At 48.2% G+C, this 15,366-nt stretch overlaps 1 protein-coding gene across 1 annotated transcript in view; it reads right to left on the bottom strand.

Moving 5' to 3' along the window:
• Positions 1-14,991, bottom strand: part of ATP8B1 (ATPase phospholipid transporting 8B1) — a 119,235-nt gene extending 104,244 nt beyond the window's left edge. The window contains exon 1 of the mRNA XM_080821444.1: positions 14,705-14,991. The gene's annotated coding sequence lies outside the window, so the exon portion shown is untranslated. The remainder of the gene's footprint in view (positions 1-14,704) is intronic.
• Between the last annotated feature and the right edge of the window lie 375 nt (positions 14,992-15,366).

Below are 15,366 nucleotides of genomic sequence, written 5' to 3'. Positions count from 1 at the left end.
GAAGCAGGCTCCTCTGAGCAGGGAGCTGGATGTGGGGCTTGATCCCAGGACCCCAGGATCATGACCCGTGCCGAAGGCAGACAATTAACAGCTGAGCCACCCAGCTGCCCCTTTGAAGTATGCTAACATAAAAATTTGAAGACTATGAACTTTGTGATATTAACAAATCCTAAGGGTCCTCTAGACTGAAAATCACTGTGCCATTCCTAAGACAATGCAGCAAACAAAATGTTACTTTATAATGGAATGTACCTTGGTTCTTACAACAGTCACCAACATGTATGCTCCCTTAGTCCTCTAACAAGTGCAATCAAAGCCATATTATGCTTACTGATTTCCTCAGGACACATGTAAAGGAACCTATAAATAAAAGAGAACTTCATCTGATAAAAAGTAAGCATAAAATCCCACCAGAACACGGAGGCTGGGTAGCGTGGGACACGGTCTAGATTTCCTTTTGTTATTCCGGCTGGGTCTTTGCTGGGAACTTCCTCTTCAAAACTGAAGTCGTGCCTTACAAACTGCACAGCTTTACTGATTTTTAACTTTTAAAAAAAGAGCCTTTTGATTTAAAGATGCTCTAAATTCTGGTCAAACTTTAATGACTAGAATGTTGGAACTATTTTTCTGTAGTTTAAAAATTTCTCAAAATGCAGAAAAAAACCCATTTAAAACAAAAAGGCCTCATTTAAAATTTGATAAACCTTCTGAAGGGCTCTATGGTATTTGTTGGGTAAACATGAAAAAATACTTCATCAAAGTGAATATGGGATGAAACAAGACAGAACCTACTGTGAGCACCTGCCGTCGGAAAGGCGGGTTTCTTTCTTCTTACGTTGTATGAAAACCGTTACTTCCTTGTACCTGAAATAGGTTTTTGTACAATGCCCCCACTACATATTAAATATGTGGAGGGCCAGCACTAATTCTAACACACCTACAGCTCTCTAAGTCAGCATGAAAAGTGAAAGTAATGGCCTTCACAGCTGTCCTCAAGGAATAGGGTCCGTTATAATCGCTCACTCAACACATTGTTGAGTTCCTACTGTGTGCCAAGAGCTGTGGTTAGCACTGGCTGCATATAACAACAGTATATTCCAAAAGGAACAGGAAGAACTCCCTGAAATATAGAATATGCACTATCCACATCTGGGTCTATAGGTATTGGAGGTACCCACTGGGACTGGTACACTTTAAGTATCAGGATTTCAAAAATCCCAATAAGCATCATTGTTATTATCGCAATGCCTCATCCAAGAAACTAAGCTTTCAATTGCAACATAGTGGCCCCTCAGGCTCCATCAGAGGAAGGACAACGTCCAGGGAGGCTGCCCCTGACTGCCAAAGTGGCATATGCTTCATTGTCTTAACTTACAGCTTGGAATTATGCCCCCCATGTAACTTTAAAAAGTTGGAATCTTATGGCATAGGAGACTGTGCAGAGAATGACATCAGGAAGACATGCTATCAAATGTAGGGGCGTGACAGGAAGCACAGGAAATGGGAGCTTTGAAAATTAATTGACACCACTGAACTTAAAGTGGCGAAGAGGGTCCTAGCCCAGCTCCAGCCAGAGACCATCCACCCAGACCTTGCTCTCCCTTGTGTCACTCTTTACGGGGATACCATCCAGCCAAATAACTGCCAAGTGAGATGACTTCAAAGCAATGAAGCGGCCTAAAAAGATACAGTATGTTATTACTAGCCAAGGTCAAAGCACTGGTCAATGACTTGGCCAGATCAGACATCTCCTGACCCCAAGGCCTTTCCCTAACACCTGTTGGGGTGTTGCTGCTGTTTATTACAAATAATGAATATTTATCAAAGACCAGGTAAGTAACACAACACAGCCATTTTGAGAGAACAAGTAAATCAACCCTCCTCCCACCCAATCCCCCAATTTTCAAAAACACAAGTTATCCTCAAATTGCAAACATCTTTGTGTTCCAAAAGTTCAATTCTGGATAGGGTTTCTAAATAAAATGCAGGACGTGCAGTTAAATCTGAACTTCAGATACAAATGTTTTTGTGTGTGTAAGTATGTCCCAAATACTACATGGGATATACTTATGTTAATTTTTTTTTTTTTTTTGGTTCACTGTTCATCTGAGATTCAGATGTAACTGTGTGCCCTGTATTTTCATTGGCTAACCAATTTCTGGGTCATTTGTAATGCTTTTCTAACACAGCTGTGAGGTTCTGGAAAGAACCCTCACCTTGGGAGCTGAGAAAACACAGTTCAACTTCCAGGGGGGTTTTTTTGGTTTTTTTTTTATAATTTCCAGTTTTTGAGGCCTCCGGCAGATTATAACTCCTTAACTTGCAAAAAGAGGCCAGTAAATACATACACCACACAATTTAAATGCCTGGTTATCTGAGAAATCCCGTGACTTTATCAAGTCCCCATTCAAAACAAACTGGCCCTTTCCTGCATCTGATAAACATTTTGGTGTGTGCACAGTTGTTCTGTGTATTAGACAATATTGCATCGGCTCTCCATCTCCTCTTTATCCATAAAGCAGAGCCAGTGCCTTTGTACAAGTGTTTTTTTTTTTTTTTTGCTCAAATGTAAAAGCTTTATTACTTAAAAAAAAAAAAAGGCTGAATGTATGATTTCACAAAAATCTATCAAAATTAAAAGCCTGACCCTGAGGATTAGGATGCACTGGTTTCATAGGCTTTCCAACGTCCCTGTGAAACTCCAGAAACTCACCTCCACACCTCTAGTTCCCACAGTTACGTGTCTCCAGCCAAGCTTTCTGAACCTATCTAAGCTTGACCTCTGGCCTCTCCTGGGTGTCCCAGCCACTAGAACTGAACATGACGGAAGCTAAACTCTTCCCCTTCCTGCCTGCTCCTCTGCCTCTGAGGCCATAATCTTTAGTTGCTTACATTAGAAATCTGAGACTCACCAGACACTTCCTTGAGGTTCTTCCTTTGAGGACCTAGGAAGTCCTCAAATCTGATCCACACCAAGACCAAGACCCCACCTCTCAAATACAGGTCCTATCCTCCATGTCTCATCTCCACTCCAGTCATCCTGGTCCTCACCGAGCCTCCATCATCTCCCTCATGGACATCCAACTGCTTTCCTGTCCCCCAAACACATTCCGCACATCATAGTCGGAGTTATCCACTGAAATCAGAAATCAAATCATGTCACTCTGCTGCTTAAAAATACTTGACTGCCCTCCCATCAGCTTGGTCCCTGCCTACCTCATCATGCTTCTTGGCCTCACCATGACCTCCCCCAGCTATTCTGGCCTTCTCACAGCTCCTAGAACACAAACTGAGCTCTCACCACAGGATCTTTGCACATGCCCTTCCCATCAGCTGAACCAGGGGAAGTCTTAACTGGTGCTTCTCATCCTTCAGGTCTCAACTCAAGTATAATCTCCTCCAAGAGACACTCCTAGGCTATTTTTTTTTTAATTGTGGTTAAATACACGTAACAAAAATTTACTGTTTTAACCATTTTTAAGAGTACAGTTCAGTGATACTAAGTACATTCACCTTGCACTATTGTGCCACTATGACCATCATCCAGTTCCAGAATTTTTTTCATCATCCCAAACTGAAATGCTTATTAAACAATAATTCCCCATTTCCCCTTCCCCTGCCCCCTGGGAAGCACTGTTCTACTTTCCATCTTTGTGAACTTGACTATTCTAGGTACTTCATAGAATGCAATTGTGTGATACTGGTCCTTTTGTGTTTGGCTTATTTAACCAAGCACAAGGTCTTTAAGTTTCACTCATGTTACAGTATGTGTCAGAGTTTCTTTCCTTTTGAAAGACTGAATAACATTCCACTGTATGGATATACCATATTTGTTTATCCATTCATCCATCAACAGCCCATCCAGGTTCCTCTGGGGCCATTTTTAAGTAGGATCTCATTATTCTTTTAATAGTGTCTTATTTTATGGGGTGCCTGGGTGGCTCAGTGGATTAAAGCCTCTGCCTTTGGCTCAGGTCATGATCTCGGGGTCCTGGGATCAAGCCCCGCATCGGGCTCTCCACTCAGTGGGGAGCCTGCTTCCTGTCTCTGTGCCTACTTGTGATCTCTCTCTGTCAAATAAATAAATAAAATTTAAAAAAAGAGTGTCTTATTTTTCCTTCAAGTGCTTATCACAGATGGTAATTCTAAGATCAGTTTGTTCCCTATTTCCTTTGTTCAACATTTTATTTAATATCTAGTCCTGCCAACCCATCCCTAATGACTCTTGTAACCTCCACGAAGAGGAGGACACGTGTGTTTTGTTCATCCTTCTATTAATGAGCATTTCCCGGCACAGGCTCTGGAGTGTAGAGGGGGATGCGATAAGTAATTGCTGAATCATTCAATCAAAGAAAATCATTAGGACACCAGAAAGCCATGGTCCTTAGAGGCAACCACAGATTCCATGCACTTGTCAACTGTGAAAGAGAACAAATTAATGCACATGCATGCATGTGTGTGTGTGTGTGCGCTCACACATGCATATCCACATACACACTTAGCTCTCTGGGCACAAACAATTCCCTTTGTAACATGTCAGTTGATCTGTTCATGACTAACGTTTCCATTTCCTGTGTCTTTTTTCAAGAACACATCACGTGCAAAAGTAACTCATGTGTTCAGCAAGGAAAAGGAATTAAGTATAGATAAATGTTACAATGTGGATATCTCTGCTCAGGAGCGCCCAGGGCGGGGTGCAGGGGGGGAAGCTAAGTCACTTAAACATCCAACTCTTGGTTTGGGCTCAGGTCATGACCTCAGGGACATGAGATCGAACCCCGAGTCAGGCTCCATGCTTAGCGCAGTCAACTTGTCCCTCTCGCTCCGCTCCTACCCCCATGGTCCCTCGCTCTCTTGCTCTCTCGAATAAATAAATAAAAAGTCTTTAACAAAAAGAAAACATTGAGGAGTCACACACAAAAGAACAGATGTTGTAGGATTCCGTTTATGCAAAATGTCCAGATAGGCAAATAGAGTCCAGAGTGGGGGAGCGGACTGGACCTCGCCAAGAGCTGAGCGTTGGAAGGAGCCGGAGTGACCGCTAAGCCGCACAGGACCTCTTTTTTGGAGTGATGAAAAGGTTCTACAACAGACTGTGGTGATGGCTGCACAACTCAGTGAATATCCTAAAAACCACTAGACCGAACACTTTAAAGGGATGAATTATAGGTACTTGAATTTTTATCTCCACAAAGCTGTTTAAGAAAAAGGGGGGGAAGGGGCTGCTGGGAGGCTCAGCTGGTTAAGCCTATGACTCTGGGTTTCTGCTCAAGTCATGATCTGGGGGTGGGGAGATCGAGCCCCGCCTCAGGCTCCACACTGAGTGGGGAGTCTGCTTGAGAGTCTCTCTGCCCACTCCCCACCCCCCAGCCCTGCTTGCTCTCACTCTCTCTCAAAAAAACAAAAACAAAAAAACCCCAAAAAAAACAAAACAAAAAAAACTACATGTGGAGAGGGAGGAGGCCTGCCCTCATCTGAGGGAAGATGCACAGCAAGGGGCCGGCACCATCAGCGGCAGCCGAGGGGAGGCTACCGCCTCCCTCCAGCAGCACAGGCCTCCCTGCCCCACAAACCCTGTGGATTACAGACCATCTGCCTTCCAGGAAAGGCCTCTGCTTTGTGCAAACCATTGCCTTTTTCTAACACAGTCTTCCCCCCACACCCCCACCAAAGCAGGAAGACAGGCTCTGAAGATAAACAAAGGTAAAGCCCTCTGGACCAAGATTTTACATAAATATGCATATTTCTGAAGAGACTCTTTATACCACAGCCCATTGAGTTTGCAGCATTCTGAAACTCAGATTTCCGTCTGCAAACCAGGTTCTGCCAAGAAAGTTATCTTTGGCTCCTCTCTAATGCCCCATGGCCGATCCGTCCGGAAATCCTGTTGGCTCTGCCTTTTCATATATCCACAACTCTCTCCTGCCCAGAGAGCTCACCCAGGTCCCAGCCTCCACCACAGCTCACTTGGGTCAGCTTCCCGCCTGGTCTCCCCCCGCCCCATCCCTGTGCAGCAACCAGAATGACCCTTTTAAAACACAACCAGACCACAGATCACACTACTCCACTGGGCAACATTACACACCAACCACCCCCAGTCCTGCACAACGTCAAACCATCCAAGCCAAGTCCTTATACACCTAGGAAGCCCTGCATGGTGGGTTCCCCCTCCAGCTGCTCCCAGCTTCTCCTCCCACTCCCCTCCTCACTCACTGGCTCGAGGAACAGCCAACTACCTGTTCATGGGCTTCATCAGACCAATAAGGAACCAAGCACCTGCACACTAGGGCCTCTGCCCAGAGAAATCGGTCCCCTCTGCCTTTAGGGACACTCTGTTCCCAGATCTTCAAGGTCCCCCCTGTCCCTGCTGGGTCTTTGCTCAAGTGTCACCTTCTCCACGTGACAACGGCATCCTGTTCTCTCGATCCCCTCCCCCAGGCCCCTCTACCCTGTCCAACTTGCTGTTCATCCTCCCCCTCCCCAGTACTTATCATCAGACAGGCCACATCATACACCTGTCCACTACCTTTAGTATCTACTGTTTCTCTCCCCTCTCTAGAGGGTGAGACCACGAATAGTGTCTCTTCATCGACTGGATTCACCAAGAGATGCCAAGTGCCTGGCACACAGCATGTGCCTTTTAATATCTCCTGGGCAGCCGGCAGGATGGATAAATGAGGCCTCTGTTTCAGACCAGTAGGCTAAGAAAGAGGGTCCACTAGGCGGAACGGCGGAGGAGACAGAAAGTTCCTTAGGAGAAACGGAGAGTGTCCTTCTTTGGCCATGGAACCCAGGAAGGGAGGCCAAGAGTCGAACAGGAGACAGGGCCTGAGCAAACTTCCTTCAGCTTCAAAAAGACTGTTGGTCCACGTGATCTCAAAAGACAGATCAGATGCCTTCTATTCACCAACTCCCACAGCCTGAGGTTCTCATAAGAGGGGATGCCCAAGATCAAGAAAAAAAAAATTCTGAACAATCTTAATCAAGTTGAGCTGGACAAAATCAAGTTATCAAACCTCCGAGGCATCAGCCATGTCAGCCCCAACATCCTTTTTTGTGGCTGTGACCAGCAGAGGATAGGAAGATGGAAAATACCCAAGGATGGTAGTATTGGGGGTTAGTTTGAATATTTTTTTTTCACTTTAAAAAAAAATCCTGTTTTTAAAATATGCAAATTCTTATTTTGGCTAATTTTTTACAGTCTGAACATAAACTGAGAGTCTGTTGTTCTCTAGAAAATACAGATTGGGTGCCTGGGTGGCTCAGTGGGTTAAGCCTCTGCCTTCGGCTCAGGTCATGATCTCAGGGGGTCCTGGGATCGAGTCTCGCATCGGGTTCTCTGCTTGGCAGGGAGCCTGCTTCTTCCTCTCGCTTTCTCTGCCTGCCTCTCTGCCTACTTGTGATCTCTGTCATTCAAATAAATAAATTAAATCCTAAAAAAAAAAAGAGAGAATACAGATTAAGAGACCTTTAATCTAATAGACTGACATCTAATTATTTAAAAAGGGCTTCTGGTTTTTCTCCTGCTATTATTACACAGATGCAACATGGGCTAATTCTGCCATACCACAGTCTATCACTGACCTTTGGCCTTAAAGCTTTGTTTGAAAACCATGGATCTGATCCCAAGGTAGAACTCAAGCTCTTAAGTATTCCATTTTCAAACATTTAAATGTCCGTTTCTCTCACATGCTAACCTTCCTTCCACCAAAAGAAAACAATGTGTTTTCACCCAAGTCAGTTTTGGAGGAAAGTTAAGGATTTTTTTTTTCTCTCTACTACAGAACGTCCTCCCAGGAAGACAGCTGTGGTCTGTAGAAGCTTCCAGATTGTGGAACCAGGGCTCCTGAGCTTTCACACCTGTGCCGGCAAGCACAGTATCAGCCACACCAGGGGTCGGTTTCCTAGGAGCAGCTGCAGGTGAAAAAGAGAAGCGTGTCACGCCCTTCACAGCCCTCCACGCAACCAGCCAGCCTCCCTGTGGTTCCACTCGTTCTCATCTCCAAGCTGTTTTGGAAGAAATGGTCCCTGCCCTTCTTAGCCACTTTCTTTGAAACGTAAGTGTCACAAAACCAAAGATGATCTCAAAAACATCTATGAACAAGGGGCACCTGGGTGGCTCAGTGGGTTAAGCCTCTGCCTTCAGCTCAGGTCATGATCTCAGTGTCCTGGGATCGAGCCCCGCATCGGGCTCTCTGCTTGGTGGGGAGCCTGCTTCCCCCTCTCTCTCTGCCTGCCTCTCTGCCTACTTGTGATGTCTGTCAAATAAATAAGTAAAATCTTTTTTAAAAAATGGAATAGAGATTACTGGGAGCTGTGGGGAGGGGGGAAAGGGGAGCTACTGTTTAACGGATACCATGTATGAGAATGGGATGATGAAAAAATTCTGGAAATGGACAGTGGTGACTGTTGCCTGATATCATTAAGATGCTCACTGCCACTGAATTCACATTTAAAACCAGCAAATCTTGGGGCACTTGGGTGGCTCAGTTGTTGAGCGTCTGCCTTCTGCTCAGGTCATGATCCCAGGATTCTGGGATCAAGCCCCATGTCAGGCTCCCTGCTGGTGGGGGTGGGGTGGGCAGGAAAGCCTGCTTCTCCCTCTTCCACTCCCCCCTGCTTGTGTTCCCTCTCTCACTGCGTCTCTGTCAAATAAATAAAATCTTTAATAAAAATTTTTTAAAAGCCAAATTTTATCAAAATTTTACCACAGTTAGACAAAATTCCCATGAAATAAACTTCTCCACTACAGTGAGATCATGAGTACAGATTTTCACAGAATCCCCACAATCTCTTCCATCTGATGAACCCTACACACTTGCTTTTGCTTGCTTAATAAGCCTCCAGAATTTCTGAGGTAACGTTTGCCAGTGCCAGGCTTCGAGGCCCGCACATTGATTCCTGATACTGTGGTGAGGCCAACAGTTTCCATCACGAAACATACAAAATCTGACTCATCTTCTCACGTAAGTGAGTACTGAAACCACCCAAGACAAACGGTCATCAGTTTCCTTATAGAGAACATTAAACATTTCTTCTGGATCCACGGGTCATCTATACGTATCTCAGAGCATGGTCTCCATGGGTCACTGCACCCCAAGAAGACACAGAGAATCTGTGTACAAGTCACTTTGTGCTTTATAAAATATGCATCCATCCCACGGGAGCTCCCCCAACAGCAAGAGCAGACGATCGGAGACCGTATGAGGACCATGCTGGGTGCCTGGCCAGTTCCAATGAGCATATTCCGCCCCCCCCCGCCCCCCGCAACCTGAGGAAAGGTTAGAAAACAGATTTCAAACACCGTGTGCTCTGAGCCAAACAAGCCTCAACTCTGGTGAACGAAAGCCACTCGGCAGAAAGACAAAGCCATAAAGGACAGCCCTGTCAATGAGCAAAGCCACCAGCCAAAGGTCAGGATACGCATGTACTCAATGCCGAAGTGATAGGATTCTCAGTGCCAAGAAGGGGAGGTGGCCACTGACACTGAAAGGCTGCCCCAGGACAAGGGTGACCTCAGCACCCACCACCTGCCCCCATCAGGAGTCCACGCCTTTCCCCAGACTGAGAGCCAGCTTCCCTCTCCCTTCTTCAGTGCAAATTCACTAGCCTGGAGACAGAGAATGACCACAGAGCCTCTGAGCCAGAATCGGGCTGGGCTCACCATCTCCTCTTGCTAAGAAGGACAACATCCAGAGACCAGAGGGAAAGAGAGCACCCGGGCTCCTTTCTTGCCAAAGAAGAAAAAACAAACAAACCCATAACTCAGACCCTCTGCTACGCTCACAGGCTTCAGCAAAGCAGGGAGGTAATCCCCAGGACAGTGAGCCTAGAGAAGAGATCCTCAAGGCATTTTTTTAAATGAATGCATGAACTGGACTGTCCCAAGGGTCTCTGATTAGCACTGCTTACTAGGCGCCACAAATGAGAGACACAGAGGGCGCGGATCATTTCAGGAAGACTCAAGTTCCAGAAACTCCTGAGTTCTGAACACGGAAGAGTAAAAAAAAAATTTTTTTTAATGCAAGTACACGGGCCGAGGGAAAAAGATAGCAGGTGGGGGGTAAAGGAGACCCAGAGGTGCTCCGTATGTCCCAAGCGAGTTCACCAACCCAGAATCTCATGTCTGTGACTGAGTGGGCATGTCCGCAGTGAGCAATGAATATTTTACTGAGCGATACCAATGACAACATAACAGTAAAACAATTTTTGGAGAGAGAGAGAGAGAATGCAAGGGTGGGGAGGTGGGGGGTGAGGTGGGGGGTGGGGTGGGGGTGGGGAAGGGAGAGGGAAAGAATCTTAAGCAGACTCCATGTTGAGTGTGGAGCCCTCCTCAGGGCTCCATCTCAGGACCCTGAGATCAGGACCTGAGCCAGAACCAAGAGTCGGACGCTTAACCGACTGTGCCACCCAGGCGCCCCAACCCACTACCAATATTAATAACTACGTCTTACTGAGCTCTGTGCCAAGCTAAATTTCGCTGCATTCATGCTGCTATTTGGAACTCATCACAAACCTTGTGAGGTGCTGCTGCTGCTGTTGTTGTTATTATTATTATTGTTCCATGTTACAGATTAAAAAACTGAAGCCACACGGATTAAGTAACTTGGCCTAGGTTATGCGGCTAACTTGCGGATTCCAAGTTAGGTCAAAGGACTGCGAAGCCCGAAAGTCACCAGCCTCTGGGCTCCAGGGGCCCTGGGACCAGTATGGAACATACTTCCTGTTGTGCATGTTTGGGAAACAATGTATTTAAAAGCACAATGCATTTAGAAGTATTAGGGAGAATACTAACGTATTCTTAGGATCAGATGATAATTTCTGCATTTTCGAAAAATAAGTACAAGAAACAAGACTGTATTATACATACATGCTTTCTAGATTCTTCCTCCACTGTGCCAGTCTTCCGTTAACACCAGATCTGACAAGATCTTAGATTGGGCATTCTTTTCAGTTGGGCACAGGGATGGGCATTCAGGAATAACCTGGCTAACAAAATGAAGGATAAGCTATCTTCTTTTTGTGTTATTAAAACTCCCTGGCAGCAAATTAATTTTTATTTATCTTAATAAGTAACAAAACATCTACAGGTGTTATGAATACAATTAAGCTAACTGAGCAATGCCAACAAACACCTGAAAACTCACATGACCCCCCCCCCAAGAAACTTCCCACAAGAGGGACCTAGAAGCAAATACAGAAGCAATCTAAAATTATGCACTTAAGGGACTTTAAAAACACCTTTCTTTAGACATACGTGACATGGATGGACCCCACAAAACTTGTTCTGGTAACTAAAAAGCAAGTGCCTCTGCATTCATAAGAGAAAACGTAAATAATAGATTCAAATCTCGCTAGAGTTATAAGGATCACCTGGATTTTATGAATGTTGTTTATGAAAAGGAATTCAAACCAGCAAGGCAATAAAATACTAAAAATACACTGAACGGGCACCTGGATGGCTCAGTCCGTTAAGCATCTGCCTTGGGCTCAGGTCGTGATCCCAGGGTCCTGGGATCGAGCCCTGCATTGGGCTCCCTGCTTAGTGGGGAGCCTGCTTCTCTCTCCCTTTGCCTTTCCCCCCTGCCTGTGCTGTCAAATAAATAAATAAAATCTTTTTAAAAAAATACACCAAACATCTGGGCATTACACTATTTTTAAAATAGCAGTTTAATGAAAAAAGTGAGAACATGGGCGCCTGGGTGGCTCAGTGGGTTAAAGCCTCTGCCTTCGGCTCAGGTGATGATCCCAGGGTCCTAGGATCGAGTCCCGCATCGGGCTCTCTGCTCTGCGGGGAGCCTGCTTCCTCCTCTCTCTCTCTCTGCCTGCCTCTCTGCCTACTTGCGATCTCTGTCAAATAAATAAATAAAATCTTAAAAAAAAAAAAAAAGTAAGAACATAAGAACACCTACTATGTTTAAGGGACATTCACCTGTTCTCTCACTTAATCCTCTCAACAACAACCAAAGAAGTTGATAATAACTTTTTTGGGGGGCAAATTGAGGTTCAGAAAATTTAGGAATTTATCCAGGGTTAGACAATTTAAAAAGTAAATGTAGGGCACCTGGGTGGCTCAGTCATTTAAGCATCTGCTTTAAGCTCAGGTCGCAATCCCAGGGTCCTGGGATTGAGTCCCGCATCAAGCTCCCTGCTCCATGGGGAGACTGCTTCTTCCTCTCCCTCTCTGCCTCCCTGTCTCTCTCCAACTCTCATAAATAAAGAAAATCGGTAAAAATAAACAAAAATAGAAAGTAAATATAATAAAAATTTATAAAAATCAAATACAACTTAAAATAAGTAAAAGAACGGAATGAAATCCTGCGGGAATCTAAATCCACAGGTTTCCACTCCTCCTTGCTTTAGGAAGATGAAGAAAGGAAGGAAGGAAGTTAGGCAAGCAGACAGGGAAACACCTCACAGCAGGAGGTGATGGGTCCATGAATGCTAAGATCTCCAAGACTGAAATCCAGGCCAAACATGGAGCCTTAAGTCTGCAGACTTTTTTGTTAAGCCATTTTATCAAATCATTTTTAAAGACTGTATTTATTCATTTGAGAGAAAGAGCACAAGCAGCAGGGAAGGGGAACAGAAGGAGAGTGACAAGCAGGCTCCACGCTGAGCATTATTTTAAAGTCTCAACTTAGGGGCACCCGCCTAGCTCTGTAGGTTAAGCATCTGCCTTCGGCTCAGGTGGTGATCTCAGGGTCCTAGGATGGAGCCCCACATCGGCTCCCTGCTCAGTGGGGAGCCTGCTTCTCGTGCTCCCTCTGCCTGCTCCTCCCCCTGCTTGTACTCTCTATTGCTCTCCAATAAAATCTTCCAAAAAAAAAAATTTTTTTTAAACAAAGTCTCCATTTAAAAACAAAATTAAAGAGAAAAAAAAGCTCCTAGGTCCACCACTACCAAGAACAAGTGCACCCTGGCATGCATTTTCCTTAAAAGCCAGAAGGAAAACTTGAAAACAGCCAGAGCTGCTCTCACACAGATGGCATGCAGGTTCACCAGCATCAAGCCACAAGAGCCTTATTTGGCCCTCCGTACCAGACACGCGAGAATCGCGAAGAATCCCCAAAGCACAGCCACCAGCAAGCGGCCGAACAAGAAAGTGGTTAGGGCTTCTTACCTAAAATGAGAACAAGGAAGCCTCCACCACATAATGAAAGTCATTAAGAAAATTCTGAGAGTAATTGCAGGCGGACGTCTCCCCCAGAAAGGAACCAGCTAATAAGCATTCATTATCTTTGGCACGGTGAAAGTATTTATAGGACGTTCACAGAAAAGCCTTCCCCAATAGGCCCCACATTAACGAATGGCATTTTAGGTCTAACACCAAAGTGCTCTGGAGACCATGAAAATTCACATTTTGTGCTTTCTCTTTTTTATACACTCTAGCATTTACCATCCCTGGAGATTTTATCACACATTTTCAGTTTTTGTTCCTAAAAGCAGCCAACCTTCGCCCATAGCCTACTGCATGCCTGGCGATCTCCAGGCTCGTCGCCTGGGCGGTCTCCTGTAATGCTCAAGGAGTCGAGGCAGAAACCTGAAGGCAACGCAACCAGGAAGATGGGAGAGAATCTTTTCTCACGCCAACGGGGCGGACAGTTTCCGGGAAGGGAGCCCCGGCGGCGTCGGGCGCTGGACGAGGACTTGGACTGGGCCGGGGGCACCGCGGGCAGGCGGGAGGGGTCAGGTGGCGTTGGGGGGCACTCGCGGGGCGGAAATGCCACCCAGGGCCCCAGACCGGCGCGTGTCAACTCACCTCCCGCGTTCCGCATCCCCTCCGCCCTCTCGTCCTCCCCCTACAGCTGTGGCCAATCCGCCTCCCCAGCCGCGTTCCGGGACCCGACGCGCACACCCCCTCAGAGAAGCTGGGCGGACAACTGAAGGCTCTTCTTTCCCTTGGGAGTGTGTGGGGAAGCGGAGAGTTAAAACACTCGCCATTCTCTGCAACCTCCGCGGCGACAAGCTACCGCTCCGCACGCACAGCCGCGAAGTGACAGTGCCGGGCATCATACTGGGGAGGGAAGGAGATGGCCTGTGGCGGTGCCACCGAAGTTGGCGGAAACGACCCTACCATCACCGGGAAAAGTGTCCCTCTTCCCCATCACCTCCCGACCTGCGTTAAAGCTCACGAAAGATGCCAGGAGCGTACCTGGTCCTGCAGCAGGCGCCCTCCATCCCTCCCCGCAGGTGCGCCTGGTACATGAGGTCCTACGGTCTTTTTCAGACACGTTGGCATCGGCTCCCAAAGGGGGCCCCAACAGAACTTGGCCACGGGAGACTTCCAGAGGCGCGGCAGACAAGGCAGGAAAACCAGCAGCTCTCCCCTCAAGGGCCTCCAAGTCCTGCCTGGCTCGCCCCTTAAAGCTTAACCCCAGACATGTGCGTGGCAAACCCAAACAACCCAAACGCCACCTGCGAGTTCCCTCTCCTCCCGGCAGGTGAAACCTCCTGGACGTCTCCTGGGAGCTGCCCGTCCGGCCAGCTGTGCCTCTCCATCCACGAGGCTGCCAAGTTTCCTACAGCCCCCACCTGAATCCCACCCCTGTGGGCTCCGGAGCCGGAGGGCGCGGACAGCTGGGGCCACCGCATCCCGGATCCCGGGAGTCCGCCCGCTTCGGGGCGGCCAGAGGACCTGTGGGACACCGCCGGATCCCCCAGGTGGGGAACTTTGGGGGCTCCGCGCCGCTCCCCCCCTTACCTGGCGCTCTCTGGCCCGGGCTGGGACATCCGCCGGGGGGCGCGCCCCTCCGCGCACTCGCTGCGCACCTGGCCGCCGCCACCGCCGCCACCGCCTGGCCCCAGCCCCGGCGGCCGCGCTAGCGCTTCATGGCGCACGGGGGCTGGCTCTGGGCCCCGGGAAGCGTGTCCAGTTGGCGGCGGCTCCTCTGGCTCTCGCCTCTCGCCAATGGCTCCCCCGCCTTCTCCCGCCCCGCGTCCGCGAGCCCGTCCTCAGCGGCCGCCCTTTTCCCTCCGCACCCCCGGACCGGCCAAACTGGTTTCTCCGCTCCGGGGTGGTGCCTCCAATCTCTCTACGGCAGCCGCGGCTGGGGCTGGGGCTGGGGGCGGGCCCGGCCGTCCGCCCTCCCTTTGTCCCTCCCGGGGGCGGAGAGGGGCTGGACGGGGAGCCCCTGGGCGGGCACACCAGGCCGAGGTCCTGCCCCGCGCCCTCCGTGCGCCCTGGCGGCAGGTGGGCACCCCGGCCGTCCCAGGAGCGCGTCCCCGGCCTCGCCCGACCCGCGACCTGGCAGCTGCGGTCGCTGTCGGCTCCTCCGGCGCCCCCGCCTCCCTGGGGGCCGCGCTCGCCACCCCGCCCCACCGGCCTCGCGTCATTTTCCCGCCGCCCTCCGCCAGCCTGGCCGC

The sequence above is a fragment of the Martes martes genome (assembly GCF_963455335.1).
Source record: "Martes martes genome assembly, chromosome: 13".
In the NCBI taxonomy this organism is placed as follows: Eukaryota; Metazoa; Chordata; class Mammalia; order Carnivora; family Mustelidae; genus Martes; species Martes martes.
The sequence above is the reverse complement of the archived record's forward strand: the minus strand, read 5'-3'. Positions and strand labels throughout refer to the sequence as shown.